The following is a 12,462-nucleotide window of genomic DNA, read 5'->3' as shown; positions in this document are numbered from 1 at the left end:
CTTCCATCCCCCAAATGCTGGGATTATAGTCATGTGCCACCATGCAGATCATGACAGATCTCGACAGTTGTCACACATGGGCATGAGACCGCTCTTGTCATGGTGACATCAGCTCCAGCAAGCTCCTGAGACCTGCCAGTTCAGGTGTCATTCTGGACAAGGCCTCACGTGTGGAGTCCCGAAACCCAGCTGCAATGATGCTATGACTGAGTATCTCAGGGTCAGGAAATAAAGTGACCACATAGAAGTGCTCCCATGACAGTATCTTCAGGGCAGGAGTGTGAGAGTGAACAGGACATTGGCTTCCTAGCCACATGTTGGCTTGGCCCCAACCTGGCCACCTCCTGAATATGCCACCTGTAGGCCTCAGCGACTGTCGGCTGGCGTAGTGTGAGAGTCAAGGCAACTGTATGACAGATGCAGACCAGTGGGCCTAAGTTCGCACGGAGGGGCCAGCAGTTGTATGATCCCTGGTCCCCCCTTTCTAAGGGGCAAGGCCCTACCAACATGCCCTTAGCATTTGCAGAAGGGCGACAGTGCCGGCTAGGGGCCAGGTAATTGGCCTCGCCTGAGTTTGAAGAGTATCAGGACACTGGGGGAGCAGGCAGGGAGCAGCATTGTACACAGCGGGGTTCAGAGGGGCCACCCTCCACAAAAGCCAGTGCTCAGCTTGGCAGCCAGCTCAGTCTCTGGATTTCACTCCCCCGCTCAGCTCTGGAAAGCCCAGTTAATTCAGAAGAGTCATTTTAATCAATTAGATGAAGTGTAAAATAACCGCTCAGCTCTGCTCAGGAAATGGGGCCTGTTGTCTCCAAGGCTTTATTGAAAAGGCAAGAAGTCGGAACCGTGAGCTTCTTGAAGGTGGGCAGTGGGGAGGAGGAGGCCGGGGCCTCAGAGAGCTCTGTCTGCTCCAGCCATTCTGTCACACTTGGGGCAAAAGAACCTTCCAGAACCTCCTTGAGGACCCAGCAAGCTGCCACCAGCTGTGACAGAAAACCCCCCCCAAACCGTACGCAGGCAGCTCAGCCTGCCCCAGATCCTTCCCCTGCCTCCCCCAGAGTGAGTTTACGGTAAAGGCTTCCCCTCCTGGAGTCCAAAGCAGCCTCCCTCTGGAAGATAGTCTGAGAAACGGCACAGGCGAGGCACAGTGGGCTCACAGGATGTAAGCAACAAGCACCACTTTCCAAATCCCAGACCTCAGGCGGGGAACCAGGCTCACCTTTGGCAGAATAGCTCTTGAGGGTTCGGAGGCAGCATCTGGCCTCCCTGGAGAAGGGCGGACCCCAGTTGCTCCAGCATGCCAGCTGTTCTGCTATTCATCCACCACCATGCTAGTCTAGCCAACAGAGGATGGTGTCAGCAGCGATGCCAAACATGGGGCACAGGACAGTCAGAGCGATGTGTTGTTTAGCACGGTTCTCTTCCTCTGTGTTGAGCTAGAATGGCTGGATGGAGCCTGAGAGACAGCCGGTCTTGAGTTAAATATGGCCCCCAAAATATAACCACCCTCTATCCCTTTAATTTGTTTCCCTGCTAAAAGCCATCAGGCTTGAGCAACTAGCCACAGGCCCAGCTCTACAGAAGCCTCCATGTGGAGCTCTTGGCCCCTCTCCCGCATTAATTATGGAAATTCCCCAAAACATGTTTCAGTGAGAGCACAATAGGGGATGTCTTTGCTAGAGTGCTATAGTTCTGCAAATGCTGAGATGAAGGCGGTTAAGAATGATAGGGACCCACCACATGTGGACAGAACATGCAGCCTGTTTTGGGAGCAGGAGCCACCAGATCCTAACTAACATCAAGCACACAGAGGAGGCTTCCTCCCTGTTGCCATTGGCAATGGAGGAATAGCCTGTTCCTATGTGCTGACTGAAAAAGCCGAACCTAGCTAGCTTGGCTTCACATCCAGTGCACAGCTGGACACAGGAGCAGCTTACGGGGTGGGGTGGGGATGCTGCTACTTGGGAGATCTCCCTTGGAGCTGTTTTCTCAGACGCAGAAAGGGCTGTGTGGTTTTTTGTTATTGTTTTGTTTTGTCATTTTGACACAAACTAGAATCACCTGGATAGAGGGAACCTCAACTGAGGAATTGCCTCCTTGTGGATTGGCCTTTGGGCAAGCCCATGGGGCACTTTTAACTGAATGTAGAAGGGTCCACCCAACCACTAGGCAGATGGTCTTCAGCTGTATTAAGAAAACAAGCTGGGCTGGAGCGATGACTCAGAGCTTAAGAGCACTGGCTGTTCTTCCAAAGGTCCTGAGTTCAATACCCAGTAACCACATGGTGGCTCACAACCATCTGTAATGAGATCTGATGCAAGCAGAATATGTATAAATAATAAATAAATAAATCTTAAAAAAAAAAAAAAGAAAGAAAGAAAGCTGAGGAAGCCGTAGGGAGCAAGCCACTAGGCATCATTCCTTCGTGGTTCCTGCCTTGAATTTATGTCCTGGCTTTCTATAATAATGAACTGTAGATTAATAAAATAAAAGAAACTGGGGTTGGGGATTTAGCTCAGTGGTAGAGCTGGGTTCAGTCCTCAGTCCTCAGCTCTGAAAAAAAAAAAAAAAAGAGAAAGAAACCCTTTTCTCCCTTTGGTTCAGTGTCTTATCACTGCCATCTCACTGTCTCCATCCAGGCCTAGGTTTTCTGGCCACACTCACAGAAGCCCATACCCTACATTTATAAGCAGCCTTGGAGTTTCTTTTTCTTTATTATCATCATTATTGTTGTTACTATTATCGCAATTTATTCACTATATATATATATATATATATATATCAATTGAAGCCCCCTTCCTTAACTCCTCCTGGTCCCACATTCCCTCCCTCCCTCTTTCCCCTTCCCTTAGTCTACTGAAAAGGGGAATTCTCCTCCTTTGCTATAGCCTCCCATAGCCTCAGCAGGACTGCATGGATCCTCTTCCTCCTTGGCCTGGCAAGGCTGCATCACCAGGGGCGAGCGATCAAAGAGCAGGCAACTGAGTTCATTACAGAAACAGCCCCTGATCCCCTTACTCAGGAACCCACATAGACACTGAGCTGCCAATCAGCCACATTTGAGCAGAGGATCTAGGCCCTCTCCACACATGGTCCTCCATCGGTGCATCAGTCTCTCAGGACCCCCTGGGCTCAGATCCTTTAGCTTTGTTGGTCTCCTTGTGGAGCTCCTGTCCCTTCCACGTTCCTCTAACCACACCCACCTCTTCCATAGCCTCCTTGTGCTCTGCCCAATGTTTGGCTGGAGTTTCTTTTTCACCTATTGGCATCTCAACCATTTAACTAGGTAGGGAAGGGGAGGAGGTGGGGTGGGTTAATCAAAACTAAGTATATGTGGAAAACCCTATGGGAACCCACTATTTTGCAAGCTCATTTTGAAAACATACTTTTAAAAAAGTTTGAACACAGGTACTACGCATGGTTGGACAACACTTTCCCCAGAAGACATGGGTCATTAAACAAAATAATCAGTGCCAAATCTGGGCTACCTCTCTATAAGTTATTGGTTAGGGAAGGCCCCAGAGGCCTTCAAAACAACACAACCTATTGCCATTGCTCTTGGTTGCCCACCAGAACTAGATGGTAAGACCCTACTGCTGAAGACACATCACACATTGATGGAAACATCAAGATGGAACTGCCCTGAAAACTTCCTCCCTAGAGGAAGGGCTGGATTTCATAGGGCCCCAAGGTCTATGCAGGCCCCTGGGGGAGAAAAGACTTCATTGGTTTTACCCAGTTACAGACCCTACAGGCAACTATTGTTGCTTTGTTAAACGGATGTGTTGTCAAACTGCCTACTAAATAGTCAGGTTGAAACTCATCAACAAGCACTGTTCTCAGCTTTGGTCAGAGAAGCTTCTTTCTGCAATGGGCAGTAGCTGTAGAGGAAAGGGTTTATTCCACTCACAGTTCCCTGTCACTGCTCATCACCCAAGAAAGTCAGGACAGAAACTTACACATGGCAGGAACCTGGAGGCAGGAGCTGATGCAGAGGCCATGGAGGAGTGCTGCTTACTGGCTTGCTCCCCATGGCTTGCTCAGCCTGCTTTCTTATAGAACCCAGGATCATTAGTCCAGAATGGTGGCACCGACAGTGGAGCTGGGCCCTCCCTTGCTGATCGCTAAATGCCTTACAGCTGGATCTCATGGAGGCGTTTCCTTAACTAAGACTCCTTTTTCTTTGATGACTCCAGTTTGTGTCGAGTTGACACACAAAACCAGCCAGTACATACAGCCTCTCCTGGGCTGTCTTCAGGGACTCCAGCCCTGCCACACAATGCCAAGCTTCAGTTGTTCCACATGACACTTCCATGCCTTCAAACCCAGTACCGCCTGGGTGACTCTTACGGTACCAAGTGCAACAGGCGGATGTAGCAGCTGTCAGTACAACCTTGGCGACCTCCAGAACACAGCTTCTCTGTGTGATGGCTCTGAGGAAGCACTTCCCAGAAGATTTCACCTCAGAGATGCTGGTCTCCTGTTAATCACTGATGATCTCTTAGCTCTGGCCAACCGGCATCAATTGTCCTGGCACAGCAGATGTTTTACTTGAGTGGTTCTGGGTTCTTGTTAATCACAGCTGATTCTTCAGCTCCAGCTATCTGGAACCATAAATTCTTAGCTCAAAATAACAAACAGCCCTGATAGTCTTTCAGTGACTCTCACACTTCCCTTTGGAACCACCACAAGCCAGGCCTCCATCATCTCCATCGCTCTCAAGAGTCTTATCTTACAAGCTCCCACAGAACAGCTCACTAAAGTTTGAACGTTCAGTGGCTTTTCCAGTCTAAAGTTCCAAAGTCCTTTCACAGTCCTCCCCAAAACAACACAGTCAGGTCTCTCACAGAAATACCCATGATCCTGACACCAACTTGTCTCAGCTGGGGTTACTATTGCTGTGATGAAACACCATGACCAGAAGCAACTTGGGGAGAAAAGGGTTTATTTCACTCACCGTTCCATGTAACAGTTCATCACCAAAATCAGTGAAGACAGGAACTCACGCAGGGCAGAAACCCAGAGGAAGGAGCTGGTGGAGAAGCCATGGAGGGGTGCTGCTTACTGACTTGCTCCTCCTGGCTTGCTCAGCCTGCTTTCTTATAGAACCCGGGACCACCAGCCCAGGGATGGCATCACCCTCTATAAGCTGCCCCGCCCCCACACACCAATCACTAACTAAGAAAATGCTACAGCTGGACCCTATGGAGGTATTTTGTCAATTGAGGTTCCCTCTTTTCAGATAACTCTAGCTTGTGTCAAGTTGGCATAAAACTAGCCGGCGCATGGTCTAAGAATAAATTTAAAAATATTCAAAAATAAAACCAAACTATGTAGCTGGGAGGCGAGGGGCGGGTCCTCTGGTAGAGTGTTCACCTAGCTTGCATGAAGCCCTTAGCTTAACTGCCAGCACTGTAAGCTGGCAGGTGGTACATTCCCAGTAATCCCAGCACTCAGGATTCAAAAAACAGGGGATCATAAGTTTTAAGGCAAGTGTGGGAACAGTGAATTTGGGGGAAGCCTGTGCTACATGAGACCCAAACAAACAAACAAAACCCCTACCTTTTTAACTAGCATGGTTCAAACATAGGCCAATCAGACAAAAGCCAGCATGTCCCTTGCTGGAGAAGAAGGACTGATTGAACCGGAGCCCTGATGTTTTCCTTCCAACCAAATGGAAGGATTCAACCCATGCCACTTGCCAGCTTATCTGGGTTTTACAGTGGGAGCCCGAGCCATCAAAATGTAATGATAGTGACAGCAGCAATGGTGGGGATATTAAAACTCACTGAGCATGAGCCAAATGCCAGGCCCTTTCTGAGTCCTGTAGATATACAGAGTCTAACCCTCAAAACACAGCCGGGAAGTGTGACTGTCACACCCTGTGTCTAGACATGGGTGCTCCACTCCGTAGGCTTGTTCTAACAGAGCTAGACGCCTCCCTTTGAGATGAGTAAAATGTCCCTGCTCGGTCTGCATGACGTCATGTATGTCTGTTTTCAGGGCTGACCATTTAGCATTGAGTAACCAATTAGTGCGTTCTTTCTGGGGAAGATTCCTTCTCCTGGTCATAGCATAATCTAAAAAAGTAAAGGAGATAATTTTTTAAAATAAAATGAATAAAATCAGTTGCACATACCCCATTCTTCAACTAAAGCAGATAGTTATACTCTCTCTAGAAACCTCTATCTACAGTAGACACACGGTGGGCTGGAGAGATGGTTCCGTGATTAAGATCATTTGCTTCTCCTCCAGAGGACAGGGTCTTGATTCCCGGCACCCACACGGCAGCACACAGCCATCTGTAACTCTAGTTCTAGGAGACTGATTCCCCCTCCATGGGCGCTGGGAATGCACATGGTGCATAGATAGATCCACACACAGGCCAGACATCCACACACGTAAATAAATCTAAAATAGCCAGAGCATGCTGTGCAAGTGTGAGGACGTGAGTTCGAGTCTCCAGCCCCACATAAAAGCTGGACACATAGTGTGAGCGCCTGTAATTCCAGGGCTCCTACAGGGAGATGGGAGGAGAATCCAAACAGAAAACACCACCACCAAAGGGACTGTTTCAAGGTAGAAGGTGAGGACCAATACCTGAGGTTGCCCTCTGATACTCATACATGCCATGACACATGCGTGCTCAAATTCCCCTGCACCATAAAATAAAATACATACATGTACACACAAGCAGGTACTTTGATGAGTGGGAGGTGAACTTACAGACCTCAGTTTCCTGAGGCTATAGGAAGGACAAACATTTGTCACCTCCTTGGTGCCGGGTGGGGCGCTGAATTCCATAGTGAATCAAGGGACGAAGCCTGCCCAGAGGCCGCGGACTCACCTCCCTGAGGGAACAGAGCTAAGAAGAGGCAAGCCTGAGATTTGAATGCCCAGCTCTCTGACTTGGAAGGCCCAAGAGTCACAGGAACTAGAAACATCCCCCCAATCCCACCAGCCTCCAGGTCCGGGCAGGATGGGGGAGGTAGGAGAGAAGAGCAGTTGGCTCGTTGGCCAGACCGCTGAGCGCTGGAGAGCCAGGTTTACAGCTGGTTGTAGATTGTTTGCTGCAGGCCCTTCTGGCACCATCTGCCCTGGCTTTGTGCCTACTGCTGCCTGGAATGAATGTGCTCCATCTGGTCTACTTTTTGGGGTCGTGTGTGTGTGTGTGTGTTGTGCATTGGGGGGGGGGGGGGCTCAGGAAAGAGTGTGAATGTTAGTGGCCCAAGACCACTGGCAGCCAAGCCTGGCTGGGCTAATCGCTCCTTCTCCTGACTGGCCACCATTCACACCTGGCACGGTGCCCTCAGCGTGGATGCGGGTGCTAACCCAGCCTCCAGAGGAGATGCCCACCTCTTCACTCTCACTCAATGCTGCCCTTTGCTTCCCCCAGGGACAGGTTGACATTCACCATGGTGAGCTCTCGTCCCTTCTCTGCACAGCCCAGAGCTAATTGTCCTGACTCCCCTCCAAGAGCAGTCTCTCTTTATTGCCTTCGCAGGCACAATTAGGCAGGTTCAGCTTGACTTTCACACTCTAGCCCTGAAAAAAAAAATCAAATCAGCCAGGAAGCGGCGCCTCTCGGAAGTTCTCTGAGAGCATCTTTGTGCGGGGGGGGGGGGGGAGAGGGGGGGACGACAAAGCGCACACATAAATACCTGCTTAAATGAGCTTAGGACTGGGCCTGCTCACAGGAGAATAGGGCCCAGCACCCCACCCCAGCCAGACCCCAGCCCTCCCTTCATTAGCAGAAGCTATTCTTGGAACAGACAGCCAGGCTGGCTCATGGGACACGTGTGGCATGACAACACCCCCGAGTCCCCTCCCTCAGGCTACTGTCTGGAACACCCAGTCATGAGCCGATGGTGGAGAGAAGCGCCAAGTCCCGTGGCCCAGAGACAGGGATGGCCTAGGTAAAGGAACACAGCACCTTCAGGTTCCAGCTGAGCCTACCTGAAATCCAAGTCTCTCTGACGGTGCTCTCTGCTCCGTCGAATGATGAACTCATGTGCCCCATTTTCTCAGCTAGGAGAAAGTGGGAACTTCTGGCCAGCCTAAGAGGGTAGCTACCCTGCTATACTGCGGGGTATACCCCGTTTCTGCGTGCTGCAGACAGTGAAGGCTGGAGTTTGGGTGGAGACAGTGAAGAAACACTTCCAAACACAATGACCAGAGTTTGAGGCTGAGAATGGTTAATAAAAAAAAGGGGGGGGGGGGTTTTGGAGAGATGGCTCATCCATTAAGAAAAAGCACTGGCTGCTCTTCCAGAGGACCCAGGCTTGAGTCCCAAAACCCATAGGCTACCTCACAACTCCATTTGCAGGCGATACAGCGTCCTCTTCTGGTCCCAGGCACGTGGACCAAACATAGATGTAGGCAAAGAACCTTACATGTAAAATAAAAATAAATAAATAAATCTGGGTTTTTGTTTTTTGTTTTTTGTTTTTTTAAAAGCCAGTAAGGGGGGGTGGGATGCACGGAAGGTTCTAAGATTTGCTTGTGTAAGCGTGATGACCTGAGTTCAGAACTCAGTGCCCATGTAAACTATGGTCTCACATATCCTGATTACCCCCCAGCACTGTGGACATCCCAGATGGGAGGATCAGTGGGGCTTTGTTGGCTGCCGGCCTAGATCTAAGTTCATTCTGTTTGGAAGGGATGGGGCTGGAAGTGTTAGAGCAGAACACGTTACGCTTTGAGAACTCAGTGGCTCAGATACTGGGAAGGGAGTGGGTGGGTAGTGTGGATGGGCCACGCAGTGCGGGGGAGGGGCGGGGAGCGTAGGTGGGCTGCACGGAGGCACACAAATCTCTGGGCCCTGTCCTTAGGGCACATGGGGACACGTAGGCCAGCTCTACCTGCACTGCTGTGGTGTGGGCCCAGGGGCAGGTCTGGGATACCTCAGGAAGCTATGGCTGCAGTGGAGGGACAGGCAAAGAGACAGTGAAACGGAGGCCGAAGAAGGCCCACAAGAGGTCCCTGGAGGTCCTACAGCCTGAGTTAGTGGTGAGGTTTGGGGAAATCCTAAGAGGGGCCAGATATGTCTGGAGCTTCTTTCAGAGTGGAACTTGACCCTTAGCTAACCAGCTACATCTTAAATGCTAGGTGCTGCTGCCCCCTGGTGGCCATAACCAGGACTGTTCCAGGCCGCACAGCTAAGTCCAGAGCCTCCCCGCGCAGACTCCTGATCCTGGAGCCTGGCTGCTTTCTGTCTCCTGTGCCCATTGACTGGTAAGGATGCTGAGGCCCACAAGAGCAGATGACTTGTAGTAGGGAACTTAACACCCAGAAGCCAGGGCTAGGATCCTGGTGCTCAAGACTCAGAAGCCCTGTCAAGATTCCGAGTTAAATGAGATAAGCCACAAATAATGTTTTTGAATAGGTTCCAGGTACTCTCTTAAGTTTTACTCACTAAATATGGCCTCCCGCCTATAAACCAAGAGCTGAACACACACAGCTGCAAAGACAGGTTGGGAGCTGGAAGGACCAGGCCATACTCCAGGCAGCCCAGAGCTTGGCACACGGGCCACCTAGTAGAGGCACACTCCTGCCCAGAGATTCGCAGGTCAGCTTTCTGTGCCTTCTCCCAAGCAGAGGACATCAGTTGTCAAGCACGGAGGCCCAGCAGGCTCCACCTTAGAAGCACTGTAAGCATCTGGGCAGTGGTCGTGCACCCGTCTAATACCGGCACTAGGGAGGCAGAGGTAGACAGATCTCTGAGTTCAAGGCCATCCTGGTCTACGTAAAACCCTTCTCCCACCAACACCAAAACAATGTTTTAGGTGTGGGGCCAGAGATGTCTGAGTTGTTAGCTTTTCTGTAGCTGTGACAGAACACTGGCCACCAGCAACTTGAGGAGGAAGGGTTTGGCTCCCAGACTGTTACAGAGGAAAGCCAGGTCAAGAAGGAACCTCAAGGCAAGAAGTGAAGTAGTAACCACAGAGAAAGGGAGAGATGAAGCTCAATTCTGGACTCTGCAAGCCATGCCCGGGGCAAGTCCTCAAGGGAGCTCTGGCTAGTCCATTGTAGATGAGGCTGCTTCGGAGGTGCTCTGTGCCTAGCAAGGAGGGGGTCCACTCTCAGGAGGGTCTGTCCAGCTCCCAGCTCAACTCAGTCCATGGCAGGAACCATGAGTGCTCTGGGCTGCCCCTGCCTGCTGCCTTGAATGAGCCAGGGAAGCAGAATTTCAGGGGCTAGCGAGATGGCTCAGTTTAGTAAAGCACTTGCCTTGCAAGCATGAGGTCCCAAGTTCAATCCCAGCACCCACATAAAAACCAGGTGGCAGAGGCCTGTCATCACAGAGCTGGGGACATCCCTAGGGCTTGCTGGCCAGCCAATATAGTCACAGGTGAGCTCCAGGTCTGATGAGAGAGCCTGTTTCATATGGTAAAGTGTGGGGGTATAGGTAGAGGGGAGGGGCAGGGACCACTGGGGGCTTGTGGGATGGCAGCCTAGCTCCAGGCTCAATGAGTTCTCTCTTAAGGGACTTTGGGTGATACAAAAGGACACCTGATAACCTGCCTCCTCTGGCACTGTATGCATGCACATATACAAGCTTGCAGACCCCTCTCCTGATACACGTACTATACAGAAACTATACCTGGACAGCTAGAGCATATTAAATGACTTTCCAAATTATCTTTAATGGATTTTAGTTATGCTGTAACCATAAATCATTTTACCCTTCTAAAAGTAGAGGAGTGGTTAAGGAAGACACCAGAGATTGGACTCTGGCCTCTACACACTTGTGTGCACACATACATGTATACACATAATCTTTAAAATTTTGTTTCAGAAAAGCTGGGTACGAATTTAGCATTCAGTTGCGAGACTGAGGCAGGAGGATGATAAATTCAAGGTCAGGGTTGGATCCCACTAGTGAGACTCTCTTAAAAGTATTCAAGACTAAGTCAAAGCTGCCTTCACGGTCCAAGTGTGAGCATGCCTGTCCCCCAGAACTGATCAACCTCTCCTTCCATAGCAGGAAGGAACCCAAGGTCTTGAGCATGCTAGGCAACCACTCTTGCAGGGCTGAGGAACTGCCTTTGCCAGTCAGACAGATGAGAAGTCTGTTTCTTCAAAAGCTAAAAAGTTTTACGCTCAGGAAACTGTATTTGGGGGCTGGAGAGTTGTCTGGGTGGTTAAGTGCAATGGCTGCTCTTGCAGAGGATGCAGGTTCTGAACTCCCCTTCCAAAGGCTCTCATGTCCTCTCTGGTCTCCTCAGTCCTGACCCACAATGTTACATAGATACAAGCAGACACAACCATCACCAATTAAGAGGGCAGCCTGATCTACAAAAAATAATTCAGGCCAGCATAGTGGGACCCTGCTTCAGAGAAGCAAAAACATGTCCTTTCCTGTAAATTCCACGTTGGCTTTCAGCTCTCACCTTTATAGACTGGAGCTTAATCTCAAGTGAGCCCTGGAGCTGGAGAGATGGTTCAGTGGTTAAGAGCACTTGCTGTTCTTCCAAAGAGGATGAGTTCAGTTTCCAGCAACCACATGGTGACTCACAACTATGACATTTGGTGCCCTCTTCTGCCACGCAGGCAGAACAGTGTATACATTATAAATTTGCCCTATCCTGTGTCATCTCGCATTTCTCCCTCACCTTCAGGATTATTTCTAGTGATCATGTGATGTATTACCTTTAATACCTTTAAAACTTTCACCTATGGAAACTTTATTTCTGCTGGAGTTGGAGAGACCTAAATTTATCCAGTTACTTTACCAATAACCCAGGCCTGGGGTTATTGGTGGGGACCACTTGCCCTTGTAAATCAAGTTCCCACAGAAGCCTATTGGCATAGCTGTTGGTGTGGACAACACTTGAACCTTGACCTGTCAGAGGCTTCACTGCATTTCTTCCCTCCTAACTCTAGCCACAACCTGTGGCTCCCAAGGAAGTTCAGTTAGCAAACAAAGCCATAGCCCTGTGCCTGGGAAAAAAGGCACTTGGCCAAAGGTGAGATGTTGAAGCAGCAGCTCTTGAGAAGGGGTAGGGATTCCTTCCCTTTACCTATATGGAAGGGTGCAGGGGGTACAGGCTGCACAGCTGTGGGCAGCCCTGCACTCCAAATCACACATCTTGCTTTACTCAGGCTCCATCTAACTTTTTGCTCATTTGAGGGAGGGTCTGTTGTGTGGCCCACATTGGTCTTGACTCCCAGTGCTGGGGTTATAGGATATGAGTGTTCCTCCTCCTGAGCTACAGGTTTTGAGGGTAAGAGCCTGGCACACTTCTTTGGGGAGGCAGCAGGTGTATAAACTGAGTGAAAGACTATGGTCAATGGTCAAGGTAAAGACAACACAGTAATTGCTGTTGCTGAATTTATTACAGGAAGTTGACTGCCAAGTGTTGTATGATAATTTCAACTGTTACTAGGTGGTGACAAAGGTGAAGTCAAGGGTTGAGGGAACATGCAGGCTAGGTTCAAAGAGCCTCAGATGCCTTGCCT

The sequence above is a fragment of the Meriones unguiculatus genome, chromosome 1 (assembly GCF_030254825.1).
Source record: "Meriones unguiculatus strain TT.TT164.6M chromosome 1, Bangor_MerUng_6.1, whole genome shotgun sequence".
Classification (NCBI taxonomy): domain Eukaryota; kingdom Metazoa; phylum Chordata; class Mammalia; order Rodentia; family Muridae; genus Meriones; species Meriones unguiculatus.
This window is presented reverse-complemented; position numbering follows the sequence as displayed.